Here is a 5,039-nt window from a genome sequence, read left to right on the forward strand (position 1 = left end):
ACCACCGGTTCCCAGTTCCCCCCCCAGTTCCCGCGGCCCCCCCCCCCGCCCGGGGGGGTGTCCAACGCCCTCATCTGGCTGCCTTAGGTACTACATGCATGTGGCTCAGGCATTCTCAGGCAAAACACCCGTGCACAGAAAATAAATAATTTTTAAAATTTCAATATGTAAACTAATCTCATTTTTGTTAATGTACATGGAATGTTTTTTAAATAAACGCATGCCAGTCTCTTTATTTCTACATACACACACCAGTGAAAATTAAAAAACAGAGGAAAAGATCTGAGAAGATTCATCCAAGTCTTAGCAGCCGTTTATTAAAGGGCAAATCTGGGTCTGCAGAGGGGGCTATGACTGGCAATAAACCATGTGAACGAATGAATTAATAACTAAAAGTTAAATTGGAAAGAGCCAACCCCACGCCATCCCCACGCCATCAGCGCAAGTATGAGACTGTCTGTGTACGTGCTGGCTGGAAACCTGGATGCCTGGAGGAAGAGTCCTGAAAGTTTCTTAGAACTGAAATTTAACTGATAATTAAAATAGTGTTATTACTGATCTCGCAACACTCTTAGTTTGTCTTCTTGGTTTTGTTGAGTGTTAGTGGTGTATGGGGCAGACACTTGAGGGTACAGGTGACCCTGCCCATGGGGACATGTGGGGAGGCCAAAGCAGAACACCACCTGTCTCCTCTTCTGTTAGTCTCTGCCTTTTTACTTTGAGACAGGCTATTTCGACAAACTAAAACTCATTTCTGGCCCAGGCCAATGACCTCTAGGGATCTGCCTGTCTCCAACTCCCTAGTTTTGAAGTCATGGTCACTGAAAACCATGCCCTGCTTTTGAGCAGGATACAAAGAATTCGAATCCAGGGCCCCACAGACAGTGACTTATTGCAAGGTCTTTCTTGCTGATTTTTTTTTTTAAATCTATTTTAATTAACCAATTCATTAGGGTTTTGTTGTTGTTGTGAGTTTGTTTTTTGAGGTTTTCTCTATATAGCCCTGGTTGTCCTGGAACTCACTATGTAGACGAGGCTAGCCTCAAGCTCACAGAGATCTGCCTGCCTCTGCCTCCTGGGTGCTGGAATTAAAGGCTTGGGCCACTATTCCTGGCCCTGTTGACATTTTTGAGACAAGGTTTTTCTATATAAGCAAGACTGGCCTGGAACATAGGTTAATTCTCCTGCCTGTGTCTTTCAAGTAGTTGGGAATATAGGGGCCTTCTACAACTAGGCATGGCTCCTGGACTGACGTTCCTCTGCTCTGTGAAGAATCCTAGTGTCCCTCCAGTCCTGACAGGCTCAGAGTAAGGGTTTTACCAGACTAGAGCCCTGTGCAGAACTAAACAGGGGACAGGTAGCTGGCCACAGGTGCTCTGGGATAGCAGAGACCATCCCCGGGAAGAGCATCGAATCAATTCCCCACCCCAGCTGCCTGTCTGTCCCTGCTGTACATTCCGACAATCCAGAGCTGTCATCTTATCTGTGTGGATCTGGGTGGGCAGCTGGGTCTAGCCTAGCTCAGATCCCCTCCTACATTTTTTGGCAGCTGACCCAGTGTTCCACTCGCCCTGCGATGCCATTTGAAAGGAATGAAAGTGGGATTAGCTAAACGACAGAATGCAAACCAACGGCAAAACAAAAACACACTACTGTTTCAGAATCTGCCCCCAAAACAAGCCCCTGATTGTTCTGTGTCATAATAAAGTGGCAGGCCCACCCACTCCAGCTTTGTCCTGAGCTTGGACTGGTCTCTGGGTTACAGTTTTCCTGCTACTGAAATGCACTATTCACTTGCAGAGTAGCTGCTTTTGATGTGTGTGTGTGTGTGTGTGTGTGTGTGTGTGTACGAGTGCAATCATGCATGTGTGCTAAAGAGAGAGAAACAGAGACAGAGACAGAAGTCCGGGTCTTCCAGGTACGCTGGGTTTAAACCAGCATCAACCAGTCCTTCTGTCAAAGTCCCAAGATCCTAAAGCCCTCCTGTGTCATTCTTTGTTTTTTGAGACTGTGTCTCACCAGGTGAGTGAAAGTGAACTCCTGGTCCTCAGATTACAGGCTTGCACTACTGAGCCAGTTAAAAACCCTGTAAACATCATTTCAGAGGACTGAATAATGGCTATCCAGTGATACTCCAAATACCTTTGTCCTAGTCCTCAAAATATGTGGAGTTACCTTATAAAGGAAGGGATAGCTGGGTAGTGGTGGTACATACCTTTAATCCCAGCTCCCTAGACGCAGAAGCAGGCAGATCTTTAAGTCCAGTTTGGTCTACAGAGCAAGTTCCAGGATAGCCAGGACTACACTGAGAAACCTTGTCTCAAAAATAAAATAAAATAAAATAAAATAAAATAAAATAAAATAAGAGCCGGGTGGTGGTGGTGCACACCTTTAATCCCAGCACTTGGGAGGCAGAGGCAGGCGGATTTCTGAGTTCGAGGCCAGCCTGGTCTACAGAGTGAGTTCCAGGACTACACAGGGCTACACAGAGAAACCCTGTCTTGAAAAACCAAATAAATAAATAAATAAATAAATAAATAAATAAATAAAATAAAATAAAATAGTAATAGTTTTTTTTTAAAAAAAAAAAAAAAGGAAAAAGGATAGACCCAGACATGATGCCATACAACTGTGATTTCACTTCTTGGACGCTAGAAGCAGGAGTATCGGGAGTTTAAGGTATTTTCAACTACATAGTGAGTTCAAAGTTAGCCTGGGTTATAGTGTTAGATCTTTCTTAAAAGAAGGATAAGAAAGAAGGAAGGAGGGAAGGAAGGAACGAAGGAGGGAAGGAAGGAAGGAAGGAAGGAAGGAAGGAAGGAAGGAAGGAAGGAGGGAAAGAGGGAAAGAAGGAGCCTGCAGGTGTGACAGCTCCCAGAACTAGAGAGACAGAGACAAGAGGATTCAATCTATAGCAGATTTGAGGCCAACTTAGGCAACATTTGCAAGAAGCTCTTGTCTCAAAAAAGCTAAAAGAAGAGTTATTTGCCATGCCATTGGTTTCCAGAGTAGATTCAGCTGATGTGACTGGGTGCCCAGATGTCCCCTTCCTCCCTCAGGGCTCCATGTATGCCCCTCCTGAGCCGCACCCTCAGTGGAAAAGAGCTGCCCCTTGCTGATAAACACTTCCCCTGTGGGCTTCTGAGCAGCTGCACTCTCATACTAGAACCTCCAGACAAACTTTCAAGAAATAAGAGGGTCACTGGGCGTAGAGCCTTGGGCATGTGGCTCAGTGCTAGTGTATTTGTTTAGTGTGTTCAAGGCTCAGTCCCCAGCACAGCGTAAACTGGTGTTTATAATCTCAGCACTTTGGGGGGGGGGGCAGAAGCAGGGCAGAAATCTATCATTAGACACATATCAAGTTCAGGGCTAGCCTGGGTTACATGAGACTTTGTCTTTAAAAAGAAAAAAAAGAGAAGCAATCTTTGCAGTGACCGAATAACAGAATAAATATTTAAAATTCCTGATTTGAGGATATTGAACTGTATTATCTGATGGGAAATATAGTCGTGACCATATCCTTACAAAAGAGATGTGAGAGAGAAAGAGAGAAAGAGAGAGGGAGAGAGAGAGATAGATCTTGTGCATAGTAAGAGGAGATTTGATGATACACAGAATGGCAGAGCTAGGTAGGGTACCAGAATCCACTGATGGTGGGTCATTTGTAACCCCAGCGTGTAAAGACCTGAGGTACAAGGAATGGCAAAAGCATGAAGTTAGTCTGGACAACAGAGTAATCTCCTGTCTCAAAACAAAAAGTGGAAAAAAGAACCCCAGAGGTTGCCTGGCCTCAGGACACCAGGACACCATGACTGTGTCTCCATGACAATGCTTTTGCATATCTAGCCTCCATCACTGAGAAGAAACTTTTGTTACTTTAAGACCTTCAGCATGTGATAAGTTATCACATGGAGCCACAGGATAGTACAGTCATCCACACAGCCTCTGTGACCTGGCCCCTATCCACTGGGGGCCAGTGTCACCCTCAAGTGCTTAGCTCCAGTCCCATCTGGGCTCTGCTTTCTATTTCCCCAACTGCCTAGGTTGGTTTTGCCACTGGGCCTTTGCACAAACTAAGCTCCTCACTTGAATCCTCCCAAGGTTTTTTCCTTCTACATATTTAGGCCTCTGCACAAGCGTCACCCCTTCTGATAGATCTTCCATGATCAATGTGCCCATCAATTTTATGTCAACTCGATGCAAGCTGCAGCAATCCAAGAGGTGGGAACCTGGATTGAGAAAATGCCTCCATAAGATCGGGCTGTGGTCAAGCCTCCCTGCACAAGACTTTGAGTGTTCTCAAACAATTCTTCAAAGTGAGTACTTGTACACCCTCTAGGACAGAGAAGGAGCCAGTGTTGAACCACCTCCAAGTTCTAGACAGTCAGTTACTACATACAGTGCTGGGGCTCGATCTCAGGGACTTGAGCTTGCACAACTACAGTACCAGAAAAAGCACACCACCATGTAGCTCCATCTCTGACCCCCAACCTTTTTGTATTTTTAGCTCTCTAATATCTGGGATTAGTATGTGCCACTAGACTAGTTTTTGTTTCATTTTGTTTTGTTTTTAGTGTGGACAAGATCTCATGTGTCCCTGGCTAACCTGGAATTCACTAGGTAGCCCAAGATAATCTGAATTGATTCTCTGGACCTATCAGTGCTGGGATTGCAGTCATATATGCCTCTGCTCGTCTTAGTTAGAGTTAGTTAGTTAGTTAGTTAGTTAGTAAGTAATTCTGAGACACATTGTAGGTATTTCACCCTGCAGCCCAAACAGTCCTGGAATTCATTATACAAGCAGGCTAGCCTTGAAGTTTCAGCCATCCGCTCTCCTCCACTTGCCTGTTTTGCGTTTTCTGTTTAGAAAGGAACCCGCTTGTAGTCTCTAAAGGACAGTCCTCCACTGCGTACCCCTAGTTAGGTAGAACGCCCAAGGACGTTTATTCACATGGACCCGCTCAAAGTCCAGTACACTAGGGACATGAGAGAGAGCGAGGCCGCGTCGGTCTTCCGTAGACCAGTCTGAGGATTTCTAC

Source organism: Grammomys surdaster, unplaced genomic scaffold (genome assembly GCF_004785775.1).
Source record: "Grammomys surdaster isolate TR1022 unplaced genomic scaffold, NIH_TR_1.0 201, whole genome shotgun sequence".
In the NCBI taxonomy this organism is placed as follows: Eukaryota; Metazoa; Chordata; class Mammalia; order Rodentia; family Muridae; genus Grammomys; species Grammomys surdaster.